The sequence below is a fragment of the Zalophus californianus genome, chromosome 16 (assembly GCF_009762305.2).
Source record: "Zalophus californianus isolate mZalCal1 chromosome 16, mZalCal1.pri.v2, whole genome shotgun sequence".
NCBI classification, from domain to species: domain Eukaryota; kingdom Metazoa; phylum Chordata; class Mammalia; order Carnivora; family Otariidae; genus Zalophus; species Zalophus californianus.
This window is the reverse complement of record NC_045610.1, coordinates 29,089,802-29,114,254: the sequence shown is the minus strand read 5'-3', so window position 1 is coordinate 29,114,254 and position 24,453 is coordinate 29,089,802. Positions and strand designations below refer to the sequence as shown.

Genomic DNA, 24,453 nt, shown 5'->3' with positions numbered 1-24,453 from the left:
TTTTTAAAAAGCTTAATGACGTAAAAATAAAGGAACTTTCTGCTTTAAAATTTAACTTTAACTGTAATCCTCTATCCTTTTCATTTTTTGTTCCCTCTGCCTGGAATATTGCCTAGGACTCCACCCTACACCCTTACTATCCTCCTTGAACTTACTTGCTGGGGAAAGCCTTCTTTTATCCCTCTTCCAAGCTGAGTTGGGTGTCTCTCCCATCCCTGTGCTTGTCTAATGCTCTGTGTGATCCCAGGTTTACCTCTTGTTACACCACACTGAGAATCTCCTCTGATAGTGAACTCTTAGAACAGGAGCCGTATTTATTTCCATCATGGCTTCATGGCTCTATCCTCAAAGGCTACATATGACTGGAAACATGGGAAGTACCCACAGCATTTGTTGAATGAATGAATGAGGGTGGGATGTGGTTCTCCAGTCAAAAACCCAAGCTTCAGCCCTCCACTGTGTGTCCTGGCTTATTTGGTACACCTACATACACCTCATAAACATAGAGCTTTCAGGATCTAGAGAAAATCCTCTAGAGGAAATTTCCCCAAATGGAAAGCTAAGAAGATCACAGACCCTTGCCTCTTCACACAATTGAGTTGCCTATAGATTCCAAAGAACTGATGATAATCACCCATCCAATTCTCCTGGATATTATTGAAGGGTCATATCCTTCTTTGAAATAAAGCAAGATGGTTTTTTTTTTTTTCTTCAAGCCTATGAGTCTCAAAACAGCCACCCCCTCAAGTTCCAGGGGTGGTGCAGCTGTTCCTTCAAAAAATAAAAACAATTAGAAAAAGATTTTTACCTCCCTGTGAAATAAATAACTCGAAGTTTCCAAAAATTCCAAAGGAAAAAAATTAAGATGTACTGAGTGTCCAGTACATGTTCCTGGCATGGGAACACCATAGGGTTGAGAAGCTAACATTGAGGTACGCCTCCAAGCATCCTTCAGAACAATGTTGCACAAATGAGGCACCACGTAAATGCGTTACCAGAACAACGGAGCTCCCGTGATGCCAAGACAGGAGAGTACATTATTTATTTTTTTTTTAAGATTTATTTATTTCTTAGAGGGGGGGAGGGGCAGAGGGAGAGAATCTTCAAGCAGACTCCCCACTGACCACAGAGCCCAACTCAGGGCTTGATCTCACAACCCTTGAGATCATGATTTGAGCCAAAACCAAGAGTGGGATGCTTAACCGACTGAACCGTCCAGGTGCCCTGAGAGTACATCCTCCTGTGAGCCAATGTCCAGATCAGTGTATTAACATTAAACTTGAAAAATTAATTGTCGGTTACTGTTATTATTATTGGTGTGAGCTATTCTAACTATGGTTATCTTTGGCTTGTGTGCTTGATGGTATGTGTATTTAGGTTGTTGTTGCAGTGATGGTGGGGTTGACGGTGTCTTTTACTTGTTATTTTTTAATTCTTCTCATGGGATTTATGGGATTCTGGCGAATAATAAACAATGGCTTTTGTTATTCTGTGTGAACGAATAATAGAATTAGAGGTGAAGGAATGATTAGGATATAGAAGAGCTTCCGATATCCTAATATAAGCGAGGTACCAATCATGGCCAACTTGGGAGAGATGCTCAATTTGTCTTGTCCCATGGAGTCCAGTGAGGCCCACCCCTTAAGCTCAGCTGCCCCAGGAGCTCACAAGAGATGAGCAGACCCTCTTGCTGAAGCACGCTTGCATCTCCTGATACACACTTGTCACCTAACAGATAGCAGTGGCTGGGAGCTCCGTTGCTGCCCGGTGTCCCAAGATGCCCCAGCTTCCAGCTGAGACTGGAGCTGATGTCTCTTGAGATTCCTGGAGTGGCCAGTGATATAGACCTGGCCTTCACGAGGATTGTGTAGCCAGGGTAGCTGTAGTCTGAATTATAGTTCTGCTTCTTAGTATCCAAGACAGACCTGAGAGTCTCACAGTGCCAATAATATTAATATTAATCACCACCACCACCATCACAGTTAACATTTGAGGGTTTACTATGTGCCAGGCATTCTGCAAAACACTTGAGATGGAATATTTTATTTGATCTTCCCAAGAATCCTATGGGGTTTACCCCCATCTGACAAATAAGAAAGATTATTTGTAAATAAGGCCGAACAACTTGCTCAAGGTCACCTGACTGTAAGTGGCAGAGGTGGGCAGCAGTTTGTGAGGGGTGGTGAGCACACCCCGTGGGGACCTCCAATGAGTCACGTCCCTGCATAGTCCTGCCCCCTTGAGTGTGGGCAGAACCTGTGACTGGCTCGTAATACATAGAAAATGCCAAGGCGATGGATGTCTCTCCGAGGATCACACTACCTTATCATATAAGACTCTGTCTTAGCCCACCAGAGCACGAGAGAGTCTCCTGATGGCCTTACAGAAGTGAGCACCTGTTGTGAACTGCCTACAAAGAGGGCCACATGGCAGGGGACTGCAGGCGACCTTCAGACCCTGAGGGCCATCTCTCGCCAACAGCCAGTACGAAGCTAGGCCCCTCAATCATACAGTCTCACGGGGAGGAATTCTGCCAATAACCTGTATGAGCTGGGGAGCAAATGGTTTCCTACTTGAGCCTCCAGATGAGAACACAGCTTGGCAGCAACACCTTGACTGCAGCCTCAGGAAACCTGAGCAGATAACCCAGCTAAGCTGTCCATGCCTGGACTCCTGGCCCATGGGCCCCCGTGAGCTAACGGTGTGTTGCCCTAAACCACTGTCTGTGGCGGTTAGTGAGGCAACACGGAGACCTTGACCTCACACACAGTCCACTTCACCTCCAGCATGCCCACCTTGCAGCAGGTGTCTGGGTGCTGGTGTATCCATCCTCCTGCAGAGTTCAGCTTTCCCTTGCCAGGGAGTTCCAGCCTCATTTTCTGGAAAAGGTTCAGAGTGAGAGAATCCTGGGCTTCTTTCTGATGGGAGGCAGAGAAGCAGGGGACCCAGGAACAATCAACTGTTTATCTGAAAGAAGACTAGTGGGAAGCATGTGGAGCCCTCCTGCCTTGTGACATTTCTTTTTTTTTTTTTTTTTTTAATTTTATTTATTTGAGAGAGAGAGGGCACAAGAGGAGGTACAGTCAGAGGGAGAAACAGACTCTCCGCTGAGCAGGGAGCCTGATGCGGGACTCAATCCCGGAACTCCGGGATCATGACCTGAGCCGAAGGCAGTCGCTTAACCAACTGAGCCACCCAGGCGCCCTGCCTTGTGACATTTCTAGGCAAGCAGAGACTTTGGGTTAGGATTAAGGCATAATATCCGAGGATTGGTCTAGCAAAAATGTGCTCTAATGATATTATATGGCGGGAAGGGGAGTTGATTGAGATTTGAACCTACAGTTCCATAATGGTTTAACTGGGTTAGTGCTGGGCTTCTAAGGCCCATTTCGCCATGACTTTCAGAGCTGGCATTCAAAGGATGGCCCATAGTCTACATGGAGTTGGAGTGGTACTGCATCTGTGGGATCCTTTCAGGTTTTCTACTTCATTGAGCGTGGCACTGAAAGCCAATACCGCGGGACAGGGCTGCCTGCGTAATCCTTCTAGAAATAACACACAACCCTATGTGTGGGGACTGAAATGAGAAGGTTCCCCTTGCTCGTTGACCACGTGTGTGCCCTGTCAGGCCTGTGCAACCAGGCCTGCTGTGTCAGGCCATTTAGAAAGGTGGTTCCAGTTTCTGCCCTGATCCCCCAAGGCAGTAAACCCCTTCACGCGTTGCCACTAGAGGCTGAGGGCCACAAGAGGGCCCACCCAGGGCAGGCCTGCTCTCCAGACTGAGCTGGCACTGTCCTGGTGGGCCATGAAATCACCTTTACTGATCATACTTTCCGAAGAAGGGGAAGGAACCCCCAGAGCCTGAACTCAGAGGCCCAGGCTTGGGGCTGGTGTCTAGGGAGCTGGCCAGCCCAGCCTTGGGGTGGCAATTTGGTTTCTTAGTAAGCTGCCTCAAGAAGTGAGAACAGTTACCAATTCATCTCTTCATAGAGGCCACAGGACATTTGGGCCCTGCCTCTATGTGCACCTTGAAGGGACAAAACATTTGCTTGTTCAAAACTGTCTCTTGCAGACATGGCAACCGAACAAGGCTATCTCCCCTGGCCATGCCCAACCCCTGTCCATCTGCATTCTAAACCGGGATGGCCCAGAGAGGTGGCGAGGCTCTGGGCTTTGGGAGAAGTGCAAGAGGACTGGGTGAGCGGCGGGTGATCAGCCTCAGAGAGGCTAGGGTGAGGCAGGCCCTCCTGGCATAGAAGATTCCCGGGCTGCTGTCTACATGTGATGGCAAGAGGCTGGACCAGAGCTGGATGGGTTGTCTGGGTCCTTGGGTCCTCCTGGGGAGATCAAGCACAACCAATGGAATTTGTGTCGAGCAAAACCGAGACAGGCATCAGTGTTGGCCAAACACTGATATGGACCTTAAGAAGACAGTGGAGAAGCACAAGACAAAATATGTGCAGATGTACAAAACCCAGAGTGCATGGCTCCCTGCCCCATCTGTGAAAAATACTCGAAAGAGACTGACAAAACCACAAATGAATCCACCAGAGGCCTCAGGAAGTACGATGGAGTGGCTGGCTCCCAGATCTCACTAACTGGGACCATGAAGGTGCAATGGGGCTCGTGGTACAGGTCCCTCCTGAGCGTGCCAGCTTCTTCTCCATCCTCTCGCCATGGACCTGTTTGGCACCAGAGTCCCTGTGTGTGCTTTTAGCGTTTCAATTTCATGTTCACGTTGGTGTCTCCTCATTTTCTATTCCCCAACTTCGACTGGGTGGGTCAGGTTCCTGTTTATTCTGTTTCCCACTCGCTCAGCTAAGGAGTCCTAATATGCTTTCCTAAAGGGCACTCGTCTCTCTGTGGCCGGGGGGAGGGTCGGGGGGGGTCCCCAAGGCAGCAGCGGGCGGTGGGTCCGGAATGCTGGGCACAGCCCCATTTAGGAAAGCACAATAGTTAAATAGGGGAACCCTCCCTTTCCTCCCATTTCTAAAAGAGCACACATTTCTCTACTATTATTTGAAAATAACAGGCCAGCTAAGGACAACAGAAGCCGCATATAGACGGTATGGGTCCCCAGTGACTAAAGAGCCTCCATGTGCACCCACGACCACCTACTTTGGGGTTTATTTTACAAGAAAGGAACAGCCTCTGAATCTGCCTCCGGTATTTGGGATTTTCTGTTACAGGCAGCAATGATGGATTATGCTGTTCAAACATTTCCTCTCTATCCCTGTGGGAGCATGGAACATTCCCATTTTATTGAGGACAGGCTCGGCCACATGACTAGCTTTGGCCAGTGAAGACTTGGCAGAAGTGACCTGTGCCACTTCTAAGAGAAGCCGTGAGAGCCACTGTGTCATTCCATCATATTCCCTTTTCCTCTGCCACGAACCCACGAGGAGACACTTTCATCGTCCAGGTCCCAAGGTGAAGTGCAAACGGAGCAGAGCCTTAGCCCCCACAATGGATCAGCTGTTTAAGCTAGAACTACATCTTGTGAGCCCCTGAGATTTTGGAGTCACTTGTTAACACACATAACCCAGTCTATTCGGACAACTACAATGCTCAAACATAATCCTAGTTATTGGTGTTTGTTCTTAAAATTGATCTTACTCAACAATGCATCATGCCCTCTAACTATGTAATCACCATGCTGGGCTTATAATTGCCCCTGTTTTCCGAGAAAGTGATGATGGGGACATAGAGAGATTAGGTCGCCTTCCCAGAACTGCACAGCCAGTCGGGAGAGCAGAGGCAGATTTCAGACCCAGGACTCAATCCCTTGCTCATTTTCCTGCAAGCAGCTGCCTCGCAAGACAGGAACAGTCTCCCTAGCCTCACAAGCGAAGAGCACCAGCATAGGGTTTTCTCACCCAGTTCCATTCTTTGCTGGAGTGACACCTGGTTCTAAGTTTCTGATGGTTACCCTTGGAGTCTGACTGACTTATCACAAGATAAGGATCCTCCGCCCCCCAAACTTTCCATGCTTTTTAAAAAAAGATAAAAAACTTAACTGTTGGTGCCCAACTCCCATTGCCAAACTGGGCATAAAAATGAATGTTTAATTCAAGCACCCCCTACTCTCTGAATTAGAGGCCTGAATAATCAGTTTTCTGAGTTTAGAGGGAGGTTATCCTCAGAGGGCTCACCTTTGTGCAGTAATTCCTGGCTTCTTGCTAGACTCGGATCTCAGGGGTCTGTAGCTAGCAGAACAGGGTCCCTGTTATCCAGGAGCCTGGGGCTCACTGACCCTCCCGCTTCACACTTCTGAGTTTTGCAGAATGGCTGCCTCCTTCAGGAAACTCAGGCCGTCCCCAGCCGTCTCCCTGGGAGAGGACAAAACTTCGTCAAGGGCGCCTTTCATGAGGGGAAAAAAAATCATCCAAAAACCTCACAATGGCATAAACCTAACCATTCAGGGTCCCCTCACAGATTTTTTTACACAGGACTTTGGTGGGGGCGGGGGACGGGAGGTGGCAACCCAATGCAGAAGAGAGAAGGAGCTCCTTGAACTTGATTCTGAACTTGAGCAAGAACACTGTGCAAGTTTCTGTTTGATGGGGGGTAAGGGGGGGGAAGCAGGGAAAAAGCATTAACATTTCCATAGACGAGACCATTTGTTTTTATCTTGACATTTTCCCTACCTGAGTTTTTACGTAAGTCGATTTCTGGATCTCTGGGCTGTAATTTGGGGCATATTTAATGATGAAAAAAGTTGGTTTGGACCAAAGCACACTCAAAAGCTCTGCTTCTCCAAAGCTGATTTATTACCTCCTGCTCCTCTTCAGGGACTTTTCTGATCAAGGATCTTTCTGACCTTCATGCCCGTTCTGAGCTGGACAAGTTAGAGACTATCCCCTGCCTCCAGCCTGGGCACAGGCCCACTATAGGGACTAGGGAGAAAAACTTGCTGGGCTGGAAGGGGTAAAATAAGAGTGTGCCAAGAACGGTGTTGAAGCACCAGAGGTGATAACTCTTTTGGAGTGTTTGGGTTGCTATCTGCATGGAGGAGAAGGGACTGTTATTAGCTCACCCATGAGAGAGGTGGGTGCCCCAGGCTGGGAGGGGCCCTCATATGGTGGTTTGGACTTGGATCATGATTTCTGAGATGGCTTAAAAAGTCAGATGCTAAGAGGTATCTAGAATCATGGCACCAAGATGGATCCCAGAACTCTAGAAGAGTGAACCTGGTTTCACTGAACTCCAGGATTAATCTCTTCACGTTCAGCCTTTGACCCTATCAGATAGCTATGAATAGATTTAGCAGAATGGTGCTCACTGGCCCTGAGAAGTTACTCCAGGTTGACGGCATGGATGTCTTTAGAGCTTGTGGGTTTCATAAAGGCATAAGCAACCCCAATATCACCAGCAAAACTTTTAGCAGGACTCCTCACCACATGCTGTCCTGTAACAGAGGAGATGGTAAATCCCCCTCCCTGGTATTTAAAGCACTTTTTCCCAAAGGGAGGATGGGTGGGGAAGAGCCTCAAGTCACCTCTATAGTGGACGGGGTATGAGTGAACGACTGTGGTGTAACCACCCCGAAACAACAGTGTTAGTTATTCCTCACAAGTCTATAGAAAAACTATGGTTCTCTGGTATGGCCTCAGTGAGGATGGATCATGGCTTGGCTTGCTCATGCTCTTTTCTCTCTTCTCAGCTGGTGAGATGGCTGGAGACCGGCTGGTCCAGGATGGCTTCACTCCTATGTTAGGTGTTTGGCTAGTTTTTGGCCACAGCAACGGGGGTGACTGAGTCATGAGTCTCTCACAATCCACTAGGCCAGCCCAGGTTTGTTCTCTGGGTGGTGCAGGGTTCCCAGAGAATTAGAAGAAGTATGAGAGGCTTTGAAGAACTATCTCAGTGTCACTTACTAAGTTCCATCAGCCAAAGCAAATCATGTGGTCAGCCTGGATTCAAGGATTGGGGAAGTCAACCCCATCTCGATTGGAGGAGCTGTGAAGTCTGTTATCAATGGCAAAGATCCAGGCAGATGGAGAATTAGGGACATTATTTGTAATCAGCCTATGCAGAGGGATTGGCTGTATTTGTGAGACGACTGACCCAGGCCGTGGGTGTGCCATGTGACCTGGAACCCAAGCCATCACTGTGTGAAGTGAGTAGACCCGCAGAGTAATCAGACCACAGCCCTGACCTCCATGGGTCTATCTCCCTAAGCAAGCAATTGCAGGGCCAAAGGGTGTCCCACATTCAAAATATCGCCTATGGTTTTTTCTCTCAGTACCTACCTGAGCACTTCCTGCATTTTACAGAAAGGGAGACCATAAAATCAGGGCATTGTTTTTTCATGAATATTTCTTTTTGAAACAAGGTTTGAACTCACTAAGCATTGTTTTTTGGAAACACCCAATCACAGAATGTCTGCTCTGTAGTTGGATGGGTTTTTGCTGACCTCCTAGACCCTCTACACATGGAAGAGGTAGGAGGAGTAACCTAAGGCTTGCGGTCAAAGGGCTATAAATCAAGCTTCGTAAATCTAGGCCACAGATGTGACCTACCGAGGACAGTAGTGAAGCACAGCGTCCTGTCCACAGTTAGTGAGATCAGAGCGCTCCATCACTCACCTTGTATGTATGAGTTGGTCTTAAATTATGACCTTGAAGATCTCTAGGGCCGCCCGCACAGGCTGATGGCTCCATCTCTGAGAGAAAAGGAGCAGCACTGGTGGGGTGATCAGATTCTCCGATCACCCCACCTCCACCCTATGGTGATCGTATTGGGGAAATGGAAACCTGCTTCTCACCAAAAGGGTGATGTAGCAGATACTGCTGGTTGCCTGACAAAAGCTGTTCCTTGCTGTGCTTTCTTCCATGCCAACGGCACATGACTTTGGTTCTAGTACAGGTAGCAAAAGCTACATGTTTTGGCAAGGCGGCAAGCTCGCCCCAGCCCCAGAGAATGAATGATGATTGGTCCAAGCCAACCACGGCATGCCCTCGTTCCTGTGCTAGTGATTGGTTTAAGGATGGACATGTGACCCAGCTTCTGGCCAATCGTACTTAAGAGGAAGTCCACTGAGGGCTTCTGGGAGAGATTTCCCCCTCATAAAAAGAGAGATGCACCGAGGTAAACCTTCACTCTCTCCTTCGTGCTGTTAGGCTTCGTTGTTAGGTGTTGCAGTGATGTTTTGGGGCATGGCACTCAGCAGCTCACCGCAAAGGCAAGGGCAAGAGAATCTTTTCAAGCTGACCTAAGTTCTGACATCACTGAGCTGTGGAAGCAACGTGGAGCCAGGGACAGGATTCCGCGGACGGACAGAGGCAGCAGCGCTGTGTGTCGCTGAGCTGTCTGGTCGGCCACTGGTCCTGATCTGTCAGTGCTGTGTGAGACCGACTGTCAAGTGTTTTGAATACCACCCTTGTCCCTCGCTTGGAACCAGTGCCTCTGGATTTACTGTTATGTAGTGAAGATAAACCCTCCTGTTTAAGCCACGTTAATTGAATATTCAGTTACTTATAGCCCAAAGCATCCTAACTGATGCGGATAGGGATCATGGGAACTCAGTTATGTCTGAACTGTGCATGCGAATATTTCTCTTGCAGCCTCTGGGGGCCAGGAGCCCTGTCAGCAACTCCCCTATTCCTTCCCCCAACCCCACTCCCAAATATTAGGTAACAATAATGTTTCCCCCCATGTATTGGCTCCCTGATTATATATATATATATATTTTTTAAAGGTAGTGGTGGTGGGGTAAAGACAAGCTATCTAATATCTGTGCCTGGAAAGGGAAGCTATCACAGCTCTATCAATGCACTGTATCTGCTCTTCATGGAAGGGTTGAGATAGAAATTTATCCTCCTTGGCAGAAAGTAGGAGATGTAGCTAAGGTCTACTTAATCTGTCCATTTGCTCTTTTGCTATACCATTTGATTAGCCATATTGATAATGTCCCTTTTAGGAATGAGGCTTGGGTATCCATCAGTCAACGAGACAACCAATCAATGTCGTTGATGCACGCCATCGGTAAAACAGGCGACTTCAGGGTGAAGGTCTATGGACACGCTCGCTGCATTGTACGGCAATTATTTTTTTCTGTGTCCATCTTCCTGCTGGGCTGTGAGCAATTAATGGTGAGGACCACATCCTTAATACCTCTATTGTTAAGTTTGGCAATGGGGTCTGGCCCATACAGGGTGCTTAATAGATGATTTGCTGAAAGAAAAAAAGAGCGTATTATATACAAAATTATTTTAAAATGCACGTCCTGCCAAGAGTAGGTTACTTTTATGGCCACAGAATAACTTACTTTCTATCTGGCTGTCCAAAAAAAATTCTAATTAGGGATAATGGAATATCTTATCCCATTTTTAAAAACCAAGACATTCAAAATACAGTTCAAGGGGAATCAGCTTATCTGTCCATGTGCTTTTCGTGGCATATTTGTGCCTAGAAAGCCTTTTCTTATGGGAAGGATGATGGTTCCTAAAGCAACTCTCCTCCTAAATGGGAGGATGAGAAGTGAAAATATTATTCTCAGGGTTAAAAAAAAAAGATTTTTCATGAATCACTAAGTAGTGTGTTCTTTGAACTAACTTTAAAAGCTGACTTAAGAAACTAGATAAAATAAAAAAAAAAAAGAAACTAGATAAAATATATTTCTATCTCTGCTAACCATCTCTCACCATGTCAGCTTATCTGAAGCCTCCCTGAGATCCGTGAGGGACAGCATGTAAGCTGTGCTTTAGATGGCCATCTGAAAACTCATCAAATAGCAAGGTATGAAAAACAAAATCACCTCCAAAACTTTCGAATTGCATTGATCAGTGGCATAAAGCCCTCGCCACAGGAAGAGAAATGATGGATTTGACACTCACAGAAAGGTTCGTTTAAAGTGCTCTGTGTGTGTGTGTGTGTGTGTGTGTGTGTGTGTTTTAATTTATGTATGGAATTGCCTGGGAGTAGTAAACAGACTTTCTTTGCTATATTTCGAGGAAGATAAAATTATCAGGACTGTCTAAGTATTTCAAAGCCAGGGAAAACAAAAACAGCTTTGAAGCCTCTCCTCCTGGATTTTTCTTTGTCCTAATCTTCTAAGAGATGGTCTTGATAATGTTTATTCTTTTCTTCTTCCTAAAACAGTTCAAAGTACTATTTTTCTCAGTTAAAATAGCAATCCGATTTTTAATTAGGTCAGGTAAGGTACCCATCGAGCACCACAGATTATTTAAGTGATTGCAAAAGGGCAAGCAGGAATTTCTGACTAGCATCTCCCCTCTTCTCCCCAAATCTCTCTCGTCCTCCTCTCCCTAACCCTGCGTGCTCCCCCTGCTCTTTGCGGGGTGGGCTTCTAGTTTAGATTTATCAACACCATCTGGACAAGTATCTCATCTGTATTTACCCAATAACCAAAGAGATAAGCCATTTCCGTCCGCTTGGAGACAACGTGTAGAGTTTTTGTTTCAATTCGTGGGCGAGGGCAAGGGGGGGACACTCTGCGCAGCCGCCGAAGACTGATGGGCGGGGCTTTCTTTTCAGTTTTCACATACTAGGAAATACCAGTTTTTCACCAAATCCCCTGCGATTCTCCCCCACAGCCTGGAGCAGTGTTCGCCAACTTTTTCTGTGAAGGGCCAGATAGCAAATACTTTAGGCTTTGTGGGACATTTGGTCTCCATCACAACTACTCAAGGCTGCACAAAGGCAGTCAGAAACAACATGGAACTGAATAGGCACGACTGTGTTCAATAAAGCTTTGTTTACAAGAACAGGTTATGCTCTGGCTTGGAACATCTCTCGGTGCTTTGCCTGATGGGGACCCAAGCCATAGTTTTTTGAGTGATGGTGCCCTGCTTGCTCTCATAGGGAGGGGGTTGACCCAACAGTGGTTCTGACCCCTTCAGATGAGCCCATTGCGCCACCCGCCCTGTGCCCAGGCCACGCCTTTACAGATGTAGACTTGGGGGGCGTTGTAGCATGTAGACCCTTGAACTAATGAGCTTACCAGCGGTTCTTACGGAGGTCGTATTGATGTCGAACTCAGTCATGGCGATCAGCTTCTCTCCTGTCCAAAAATTCCATTCTTTGGCCTTTTCTTCACAGTCTCAACTAGGGCTAACACAGAGTCAACACAGTCTAATCACAGAGTTCCTATTGAACAATGGTTGGTGAAGAAAAGTCCAGTCACGTCCAATCATGGCACTCAAGACTCTTCCTAAGCTGGTAACAGGATGACTTCTCCATTAGGCCTCGTATGTATAGTGCCGGGAGCCCATGATACTTTTAGGGGCCTGAGAACATGCTTTAATTTACTTTAAAGTAGGAAAAACTGAGTATAATAATGAATATATGATAATGAATCCAACCTGACTTTTATTCATCTTTATATCCATTCAGTCATAAATAGAAGTTTTTTAAATTTCATAAATGAAGAGGCCCATGAAGGCAAAAGTATGTAGGGCCCTTCCTAAGATTACCATATAAAAAATAGAATGCCTGGTTACATTTGAATTTCAGATAAACAATGAGTGACTTCTTAGTGTAAGTATACCCCCCATGCTGCATGGGACATACTTATCCTAAAAACTTATTTGTTGTTTATGTGAAACTCAAATTAGCTGGGCATCCTGTTTATCTGAAATTTAAGCTTTTATTTGTTAAATCTGGCGGTGCTACAAGAATGTCGTCCTGGGTCCCTGGCTGGCCCTAGCCACAGCTGCAGCCTTCTCTCCCATGCTCTGGAAGCTAAATGTCTTAGGTCAAGTCCCCAGGAAGCAGATCTTAAGATGAGGATGTATGGGCAAGTAATATATTTAAAGAAGCGCTCCCAGGGGAGACTTGTATGTGTGGAGGAGAGTAGGAAGCGTAGGCGAGGCGGAGGCAGGCCAGGACAGGGGAGGAGGCTGAGCCAGGCTCAAGGGCACACTGGGCTCTGCGGGCCGTGCATCAGCCTGACCCCACAGAGGGGAGTGGAGGTCGCACCTCAGAAATGTCCCAAAGGGCAGAGCACTGGTGTTGTCATCTACACAGGCCAGAAAGAGAGGTTAGCCCAGGTTAAAGGCTTGGGAAGAATAGTCGCTCTGACCCCGTTAGCTTACTTTCCTTTGGTTTTACTCTTTAACCCACAGGTGAGCAGTGCAAAGGAGAAAGGCGAATCGGCATGGGTGATGGCAGAAACCCGGGCTGCTCCCTCACGTCCACCCGGACCTCACAGAGGGGGCCCCTCAGAACACAGGGGTTCACCTTATTATGATAACAACCTTTTCTTTCTATGGGGCGCCTGGCTGGCTCAGTCAGTCAGAGTATGCGACTCTTGATCTCGGGGTCATGAGTTCAAGCCCCACATGGGGTATGAAGCCTACTGAAAAAAAAAAGAAAACTTATTTTCTTTCTTTGCCACTGTTCTTAGCTCTGTGTCTTAACCCTTGCTGCACCATCAAGCGTGTTGGACATTTAGTTCCGGGGGCTGACCGAGGCCCTGCACCGCTCCCGACAGCCCCCCATCCCACTCTCCGAGCTCCCCATTGTTCTCCAAACGTGTCACTCGCTTTCTCGCCTCTGTCGTTTTCCTTCTGTCGCTTGCTCTGTCTGCAAACCCCTTCCCATTCTTTTCCATCTGGCAAATTCCTGTTATCCCTGCTGGCCCAGGAACATGCCCTCTCCTCTGTGATGTTTTCTCTTACCCCCGTCTTCGAGGGACACGTTGCTCCCAGGCTGCCTCAGACACACCTTCAAGGTCACTGATCCCTTGTGCTACAATTATTCACGTACACATGTGCTTCCTGGCTACCTGTGGCCTCCCTTCTGTCAGGGATTTGGTTTTACTTATCTGGTTATACCCCGTACGTAGCCCATAGTAGCTCCCGAAATGTTTGCTGTGTGAACGGGGGAATACAGAAATTCGATCGGCGGCTTTGTGCGCATGGGCCCTGCGCTGTGACCCGCCAGCCCCACATTCCTGTAGGCCAAGTGTGTGTGTGTTTATAGCACCAGCAAAGCAGAGACACCAAAATGGTAAGTGGGAACATGAAAAACAGTCCTCCTCAGATGCCACTGAGCTTCATGAAGCTTCACTGAAGCTAAATGGATGGAGGGAGCAACGGCCCCTGGGGATGCCAGAGATACTGTCTCCGTCCCTTTTCCGTGTGTCTGGGTTCCCTGATGGGGGTGTTCCCAACCCCCACTGGAGTGTGTTAAGCATCCGACTCTTGATTTCGGCTCAGGTCATGATTTCAGGATGGTGAGAATGAGCCCCACATCAGGCTCTGTGCTGAGCGTGGAACCTGCTTTAGATTCTCTCTCTCTCTCCCCCCTTCTGCCCCTGCCTTTGTCCCCCCGCCAACTCATACTCTCTCTCTCTAAACAAAAATTAAAAAACAACAACAACAACAACAAAAACAAACCCAAAACACCCAGGCCTGATGGATAGTAGGTAGCCTGAAGTGAGGAGCACCATGCACTCCCATGGCCACACTGGACCCTTGGGACTTGGGACGTGAGCCTTGCTCAGACCTATGCTCACCCATCCCTTTGGACAGCCTCAGTGTCTGCTGTCCTTCCCGTCAGCCCGCTGGGCAGCCTGCTCCCACAGCCAGAGGCAAACGGGTGAGGAGGAAGGAGAGAGCCCAGATGCTGGGGTGGACACATCTGGTTGGACATTGGCCCTGGCACTAACGAGGGGGGGAGGGGAATCTGGGAAAGTGGCTTCATCTCCATTTCCTCACCTGTCAACGGCAAGAGTGCTGTCTCATAGCAAAGACAGAATTAAGTGAGGTCACTTAGATGCACCAAACAGCCTCAGTTCCTTTCCCTTCTGTTTTGGGAAGCTCCACCTGTTCCTAGATTTCTCCCTCCCTTTCCCCTCTTGACCCTTGAAGTCCAGGGTTCAAAGTGCCTCATGGTCTGAAAGAGAAAAGAAAAGGAAAGCGGGGTGCTCTCCCAGAGTCTGGCTGCACAGCCTAGCTCTCCTGGGGGCCCCCCTCTCCTGCTCCCTGGGGAAAGCAGGGCCACATTAACCCAAAGGGCCGTGGAACATGGGGAGCTGAACAGGGCACAGACCGCACAGCACATTTCGACCAAACGGAAAAGACCTACATTATTAGGAAGAGTCATAATGGAATATTCCTGCTGACGTGAGTGGGCAAAAGGGGATGAAGTGACCCAGGGGCGGGGAGGTGGAGGAAACTGGAATTTTCATTGTCAGGTGGGTCTGCAGTCTCTCAGGCCGGATGGGAGGCTCCCCTCGCACGGGACGGAGCACCTCTGACTTTCTCGGGGACGCGGGTAAGACTCACTGTCTGAGCAGTTCAGTGAGTACAGGGCAGCGTCCTTCCGGCGGAGAGGTGCTGGGTGAAGGTGATATGTCCATTATGTCGTTAACAATTTCCCGCCCTTCCCACTTGCTTCAATTTCTGACTCCTTCTCTACCTCTTTTCTTTCACCACAGCCAAGTAAATAGAATGACTCAGAGATTCAGTGAGCTGCTCTCAATCTCTAATTTAATTCAGATAGTTTCCTCCTGTGCACAAAAAATTTCCCAGGTTGCTCCTTCAAGACAAATTATTTGGTTACTTTTTTGTTTCGTCCCCCAATATCACACATGGGGGCTGGGGGAGGGGTAAGAGGAGCTACTCAGTCCCCACGGTCCAGTAGGAGAGCCAGGGATGTAAATAAATGATCCCAGGACATGTGCTAAGTGCTGCCACAAAGCACCGTGTGAGATGCGGCGGGAACCCGGAGAAACAAGTGACTGAGGGCCACAGAAGAATGTGCACACTTGGACTGCATCTTCAAGGGTGAATCTGAGCTTGCCCAGATTGACAGATGGGGCAGAAAACATACCCAATGGAGAGACCAACGTGTCCAAGGCTTCCCATGCACAGGTCGGTTTGGCTAGAATACAGGGTATTTGAGGAGAGAGCAAGAGCTAGAGCCAGACAGGTAGGCTGAAGCCTGATCAATTCACTCAACAAATATTCACTGGATAACTCCTGTGCACCAAAGATCGTGCCATGTGCTGGGGACGCTACAAGGTGTGAGACCGTTGTGGTCCCTGCCAGCTCAGGGTGCACCCACCATGAAGGAGACACAGGAAACCAAGTGATCGGTGCCCCATCCTGAAGTGACTTTGGGGGCTGTGTGAAGGAATGTGGTTTTTCTGCAGTAGGAGATTAGGAACGGTTGAAGGATTTTGAACAAAAGAAAGTCATGCTCATTTCAACGTTGTAGTCTGTAGAAGATGGAGAGGAGATAGGTAACACCAGGGAGAGGAAGCCAGGTAGGAGGCCAGTGTGATAATCCACGTAGGATATGACAAAGGACTTAATTGGGCAAGAGGCGTTTTTCAGGAAGTGATCTGGCTAGGCGGTCATACCCTGACTCTTTAGCAAAGACCCCTCTTTTTTTATTATGGTAAAATACATATAAAAGTTACCATTTTAACTATTTTACAGTGTACAATTCAGCAGCATTTAGTACATTCACAGAGTTGTACCGCCATCTCCATTATGTAGTTCCAGAGCATTTTTATTATCTTAGAAGAAAACCCTATAATTATTAAGCAGTCACTCCCCATTCCCCCCTCCTCCCATCTCCTGGCAACCACACATTTACTTCCTATCTCTATGGATATGACTACTCTGGATATTTCATGTAAATGGAATCATATAATATGTGACCTTTTGTATATGTTTTTTTTCTTCACTTAGCATAATGTCTCCAAGCTCTATCCACATTGTAGCAGGTATCAGTACCTCATTACATTTTATGGTTGGCTGAATAATATTCCATTGTATGGATATACCACATTTTCTTTATCATTCATCGGTTTCAGACATTTAGGTTGTTTCCACATTTTGACTATTGTGAATAATGAAGTTATAAACATTAATGTACAAGTTATTGTATTGCTTTTTTTTGAACTCCCGTTTTCAGTTATTTTGTTTATATACCAAGGAGTGGAATTGCTGAGACCCCTACTTTTAACTTAAACATTTTAGTTTCCAGAAAAATCTATTTTTTGTAACACTTACAGGAAAGTTTTCTTCACCAGCCTAAGGATTATTAATGCCAATGGTGTTATTTCTTTCAGTTTGTAACTTTAGTGGTATCAGCTTCAATCCTAAACTTTTGCCTAGGGCCTGTCTCCCTCTCATCAGCAAGAAGTGATCTTCAGGAAGGGTCTGGGTTTTCTGAAGTGGTCGTGGAGGCAAATTGGCTTTGGATTCCTTGACCTAGAGACATATGGTCAAATTTCTTGACTAAAACAGTCCATATTGTCAGTCCTGATTGCCTGCCTGGATTATTCAAGGAAGGCCTGAGGGGACCAGTGTTGATAATTAGAGACTCTCAGCTTCTGACCTCGGCACCTGCTTCAGGATATAGAATTATTATCATTCCATGGTCATTTTGAAGGATAGATGCAACAGTATCTCCTCCATTGGCCAAAGTATGGTCTTCTACAATGGCTAAATTAAATGTTGAAATACCTTAGCCCTCTTGGTTTTATATGCGCATTTGGGGAGCAATAATGTGCCTGAATGTTTCTGTCTGTAATGATGAGGCCTAATGGGAAGAACACCATCTTTGAACTTGACAGAACTGAGTTTTCATCCTGCTACTTCCTAGCTATAAGACCTCGAACAAGTTATTTAAACTCTCTGAGACTAACTTCCCTCATTTGTAAAAGAAAAGTAATACCATCAGGATAAGGATGACTTAGTTTTGGCTGATGACCCAAAATGCTGAGAAAAAAAAAATAGATGGCAAGAATCCCCTTCATTCCAAAAGTGAGGTGCTAGGACACATATGCAGGACTTACAAGGAGGCATCCTGGAACCAGTGTTGTGATCTCTACCCTCTACCCACCACTACCTCCCTCAAAGTACACAGAGCCTGAAGCTGTCAAGGCCAGAAGTTGAAATTAGATTTCTTTGGATAGACTTGTCAGTGGGTAAGAGTTGTACTCTTCCCTTGGGAGAGAGCTAGGGAATGTCTCCCTCTCACTTAGGTGAGAAGGTTTCAAGGAAACTCTAACTCCTAAAATTGGGAAGAAGGCAAGACTATGCACTCTCACCACTGCTATCCAACATTTATTGGAGTTCCTAGCTAGAGCAATAAGGCAAGAAAAAAAGAAGTCATAGATTGTAAAAGAGGAAATAAAACTCTTTATTCAAAGATGACATAATTATACACATAGACGATCTCAAAGAATCTGCAAAATAAACTATGAGAGCTAATAAGTGAGTTTAGTAAAATTGCAAGATAAAGATCAAAACCCCAAAATCAATTGTATTCCTATACACTAGCAATTAACAGTTGGAAACTTAAGGATTTTTAAGTACTATTTCCAATAGCATCCAAAAACACAACATATTTAAGTATAAATCCGATAAAATATGTACAAGATCTTATGCTGAAAACTACAAAACACTCATGAAATAAAAAAGAAGACCTAAATAAATGGATGATCCATGGATTAGAACACTCAGTATTGTTAAGATGGCCATTCTTCCCAAACTGATCTATTGATTCAGTGCAATCCCAATCAAAATCCAGGAATTTTTTTTTTGTAGAAATTGACAAGTTGGGGGCACCTGGCTGGCTCAGTTGGTAGACCATGTGACTCTAGGTCTTGGGGTTGTGAGTCCAAGCCCCATGTGGGGTATAGAGATTACTTAAAAATATAATCTTTACTGAAAAAAAGAGAAATTCACAAACTGATTCTAAAATTTATATGAAAAGACAATACATCTAGAACAGTCAAAAGAATTTTTAAAAAAGAACAAAATTGGAGGATTCACAGTATTGGATTTCAAGGCTTACTATAAAACTAGGGTAACCAAGGCAGTGTGGTTTGTCAAAAGGATATACACAGATCAATGAAACCAAACAGAGAATCCAGAAATAGACCCATACATATATGGTCAATTGATATCCAGCAAAGGCACAGGCAAGTAGATGGAGAAAAGATGGGTCAACAATAAATGGCGCCCGATTTCTATTAGACATGTATATGCAAAAGTAAACCCTGTGCCATATATAAAAATTAACCCTTAATGGGTAATAGACCTACTTTCAATGTAAAACCCAATACTGTAAAACTTCTAGTGGAAAATGGAGGAGGAAATCATTGTGATCTTAGGTTAGGCAAAGATTCTGTAGTTACAAAACTAAAAGCATGATCCTTAAAAGAAAAAGCTGATGTCTTCGACTTCATCAAAATTGAACACTTCTGCTCTTTGGAAGACACTGTTAAGAGAATGAAGTACTAGGGTTGTAACGTCCTGTGATGACTATAGTGAGCAATCCTATGGTATATAAGAAGGTTGGTGAGGGAGTATATCCTAAAAATTCTCATCACAAGGAAAATTTTTTTCTTTTTTTTCCTTTTTAAAAATGGTACTGGGGTGCCTGGGTGGCTCAGTCGGTTAAGCATCCGACTCTTGATTTCGGCTCAGGTCATGATCTCAGGGTCATGAGATTGAGCCCTGTGTTGGGCTCTGTACCTCATCACGGAGTCTGCTTGAGATTCTCTCTCTCCCTCTGCCCATCCCCCCACTTGCTCTCTCTCTCTCCCTCCCTAATAAATAAATAAAATCTTAAAAAAATAAGTAAAAATTGTACCTATAGGAGATAATGGATGCTAACTAAACTTAGAGCAGTCATCATTTCACAGTGTAGGTAAGTCAACCCATGATGCTGTACCTCTTAAACTCAGACAGTAATGTATGCCAATTATAGCTCAATAAAACTGAAAAACATAAACATCAAAACACACACACAAAAAAACATAAAAACATCATATTGTTACCAAGTCTCAAATTCTTAACTGATGTACAAATTCAAAGATTTAAGTGGTCATCTCATGGTATCTAAAGAAATGAGCTGGTGGAGGAAAAGATTTTCCAGGTCTTCCACTTACTCCTTACCAGATGATATTTCAATCTTACTAAAAATAAGTCATTTGCAACATGTTAAAAAAAAAAGAGGATGAGAAGACAAGCCACAGACTTGGAGAAGATATTAGCAAAACATATCTGATCAGAATATATAAAGAACTCTCAAAACTCCATACTAAGAAAACAACCCAATTTAAAAATAGGCAAAGATTTGAGTTGACACTTCATCAAAGATGATATATGGATGGCAAAGAAGCACATGAAAAGATGCTCAACATCATTAGTTCTTGAGAACGCAAATTAAAACTATGAGATACCACCACACACCTATTAAAATGGGTACATTTTTAAATAAATTGACAATACCAAGTGCTGACAAAGATATAGGGCAGCTGGAACATCCACATGGTGCTAGTGACAATGCAAAATGGTACAGCTACTGTGGAAACCAGTTTGACAGTTTCTTATAATACGGCCCAACAATCCCACAGTCCCACTCCTAGGCATTTACCCAAGAGAAATGGAAACGTATGTTCACACAAAAACCATACATGAATGCTGATAGTGGCTTTATGCATAATTGCCAACACCTGGAAACAACCCAAAGCCCTCCACTTAGTGAATGGATAAACATACTGGTGCGTCCATACTACACAAGCCTACTCAGCAGTAAAGAAGGAACAAGTTAGGACATCCTCAGGACAACATGGATGAATCTCGAATACACTGTATTAAACGAAGGAAGCCAAACTCCAAGTCTACGTGTCGAATGAATCCCTTTATATGACATTCTGGAAAAGGCTAATATTTAGGGACAGATAACAGATCAGTGGTTGCCAGGACCTGGGCTGAGGGAAGGAGCTGATTGCAAAGGGAGAAGGGAATTTAAGGGATAATGAATTTAATGGTTACAATATAGTATATAAATTTGCCAAAACTCGTAGAACTTTACACTAAAAAGGTGAATGTTGCTATCTGCATATTTCAATTTTTTTTTTCAATTTTTCAATGTTTAAAAAGATAGTTGAATTTAAAGAAACAAAAGTTGGGTGCTGGGAGATTGAAGATGAAAAGGCCAGACACTGGAATTTCTTTAGAGAGAGTTGGGGTGTGATATGAATCTCACTCTCCTCTTGAGAAAAAGTAAGGTATGTTTCCCCCCACCGCAGGTCTAGTGAGAGAAGCTCTGAACAGACCACCTGCTGGAAGTTGGGTATAGGCTACTCGCGGTGAGAAGGACCCAGGGACTGGAAACTGAACTCATGTTTGAGAGAAAAGTCGTGCGGCTGGCTGAGGCAGCCCAGGGCAGCAGAGAAATCACTGCATTTGAGGAATCAGTGCACTACTGTGAAAGCCAAAAGCTTGCAGTTCTAAATCACTCTAGGAAGGGTGGGATTATTTGGAAAGGGCACACCCACTGAGCGGCCTGCTCTGACCTGAGCAGAAACAGGTAGAGGAAATACTGTTAGGTACCCAGCTAAGGGGGTCCATAAGCAGTTAGCCTACGAGACGGTACTACCTGGGTCAAAGGATTCAGTTGTAGGGGAACCTGGAGAACCCCATGGAAGCCCATGAAAGAATTGCCAGCTCCAGGCATCCGTCCCAGGGGCACCACCATCAGATCAGATCTTTCCTGCCCTTGACTTTTCTTCTCTCATCCCCGTGACTCTGGGGGGCCAAAGGGAATTTAGTGAGGAGGGTGGAGGTGATGGGAGGAACCCTCAAGAGAGAATCATCAGGCAAACCTGCAATGGATTTCTGGAAGTTCCAGACCAGGAAATCAGTTTCTAGAACTTGGTAAGAGATGAAATATAATGAAAGTCATTATTTTTTCTTTTAGATAAACTATGAATTATTCACCAAAGACCTAAATTCTGTTTTATTACAGCTTCACATTTATCAAGGAGATAAAACATTTTTTGGGTCTCCATCTCTGGGAGGGAAGTATGACCTCACCTTGCTTTGTGAAACTTTGTTTTCTAACATCGTGGTTATTTAGATGCTGTTTGCGTCTGTCCTGAATGATGTTGCTCTTAAGCCTCTGCTGCCTGGAAGTGGCGAATTGTCCTCGCCCACAGAGAGAAAAAGATACGACTTTTTGTGATGATCGTCATGTCAGATTTTATGTTCCTTTAAGAGGATGTGACTGGTCTAATTGACTTAACGTGCTGATTCAGACGTCTGCCCTTAAGATGGAAGGTAGGAGGGTAAAGTTCTTTCTGAACCTGGTTGCGGAGGGGGAGGAAGACAAGATACCAGGGAGTTAAAGCCAAGGATGGATCTGAACCCATGGCTTGATTGAACTCCTGTAAGTAACTCCATTTTCTCCAAGGGCTGCATTAGTCTCTCATGACAAGGGTCTTCTAGAGGCTCAGTCACTTTCGGAGGTGACTGAGGTACCATTAGCCAAATGGAAGAAGGTGACTCTAACCCTCAGGGGGAGAGAGCCCTCAAGTGTCTGAGCGCACTTTATCGGGAGACTGCAACAGTGTTTGTCAACCCAAAGAGTGATGTCAGATTTAATTTTGCTGTCAAGGACTTCATAAACCTGTGATGAAATGTATCCCAGAACCTAAATTACTCTTGTTTTGTGATTGTCATCCCTGAGATCTGGTCTTTTGTGATCATGACATTGGGTACACCCACACCTCATTCCCCATCTCCCCTGTGAAGGATGACTGGCTTGGTCTGTGGAAGCATCAGGGTAATCCATGACTTTCTCTCTTAGTAATTTATCTTCTCTGAGATTTGCTTCAGACCTAGGATGGGACAGGGAAAAAAGTAAAAAACAAAACAAAACACCTCACTACATGTATCCTGAGTATGTTTAAGTGCATCCTAAACACCCACATTTAGTCCTCATCACTTAGCTGGTACAATAATTATCGAATTATTTTTATGTGTCCTTGTATTAGCTAGGACTCCTTTTTGCAAGTATTAGAAGTCCAACTTGAGGCTCATGTAACTGAAAAGACCAGACATTGGGGCGAGCTTCAGGCATGGCTGGATCCAGGGGTTTAAATCAAGGTTTCAGGACTCAGTCTCTAAATTCTCTCTCTTTAGGCTCATGCCTAAACCTATTACTGCATCCAAGAGGCTGGACTAGGATAAATGGTCATTTCCTCAGTCCTTGAACTGAGGACCAGATAGTTAGCTCCAACTGACTCACAGGACCAAATGTGAGAAGGGGACAGACTCCCGAAAGGAAAACAGAGTGTTGTCACTTGGAGGAAAGGGACTGGAAGTTGAGCAGAAAAACTTCCATTTGTTAAGAGCAAATCTTGGCTCTGTCTTTTCTGAGCTCTGCCAGCTTGGGCAAGTTATTAAACATTGCTGTGCTACTTCCTCATTTTTTTTAAAGATTTTATTTATTTATTTGACAGAGAGAGAGACACAGTGAGAGAGGGAACAGAAGCAGGGGGAGTGGGAGAGGGAGAAGCAGGCTTCCCGTGGAGCAGGGAGCCCGACGCGGGGCTCGATTGCAGGACCCTGGGATCATGACCTGAGCCGAAGGCAGATGCTTAACGACTGAGCCTCCCAGGCGCCCCGCCCCACCACTTCCTCATTTTTAAAATCAGGGAAATAGTAGTCCATACTCAGGGATGTCAAAGGATTAAATCAAGTAATCTATGTAAAGTGCTTAATACAAATAGTAAACAGTTAAATGTCAGTTGTTATAATAATAACATCAATTATTACTGTTTTTGTTATTAAAACTCCCTAACCATAAATTAATATCTATATTTTTGGCATCTGGTATAATGCCTAGCACAGAGTAAATATGTAAGAAATGCCTGTGGAATAAGTGAATGGATGAATAAGGACACACGAAACCTTGAAATCATCATATTATCTCTGATTATAAAGAAAGTATGCATAGGTTAGTTTAATTTTATTTTAGGCTTATTAATTTAGGTTAATTTTATTTTATTATTTTGAAATGTATCATACACATAAATGAGTCAAAAAACCGTGCAAGTACATGCTAAAGAATAATAATGAGGTGAGACCCAAATGACCAGCAACTAGGTCAAGAATGAAAATTGGTGCCCTTCCCCAACTGCAATCCCCTCTATCCAGCAGAGGTACCCATTATCCTAACGTTTTGTGATAATTATTCTCTTGTTTTACTTTCTAGTGTTACCAGTTATCCATCCCCAAATAATATAGTTTAGTTTTGTCTTTTTTTTTTTTTGACTGTATAGACATCAGAATCTATGCAATCATTTCTGTTTGGCATCTTTTGCTTCAACATTGTGTTTTGAGATTCTTCTTTGTCGATGAGTGAAGTTGTAGTCCATTCCTTCTCAATGCTATATGGTATTTCATTGTAATTGTATATATTCTAGTGTTAACAGGCATTTGACTGTTACCAATATTGCTGCTCTGATTATTCCTTACATTTCTTCTGACATATTTTTGGGAAAGCTTCTCTAGGATTTATACCTGAGAGTCAAATTATTGGGTTGTTAAGGCATGTACATATTTGACTACTTGATAATGAACTTTTCCCAAAGTGCTTTGAAAAATTCACTTCCACCTGCAGTGGATGAGTATTGAGTGATCCCATTGCTAAATGCTTTCTGCAGTTGTA

The 24,453-nt window shown here is 45.0% G+C and overlaps 1 long non-coding RNA gene across 1 annotated transcript; it reads right to left on the bottom strand.

The window, feature by feature from the left end:
- Positions 1-3,113: 3,113 nt before the first annotated feature.
- Positions 3,114-11,548, bottom strand: LOC113908046. The gene is made up of 4 exons (XR_003515344.2): positions 11,363-11,548; positions 8,589-10,176; positions 6,153-6,329; positions 3,114-4,337 (listed from the first exon to the last, which is right to left on the bottom strand). It is a non-coding gene; the product is annotated as an uncharacterized LOC113908046 (long non-coding RNA).
- Between the last annotated feature and the right edge of the window lie 12,905 nt (positions 11,549-24,453).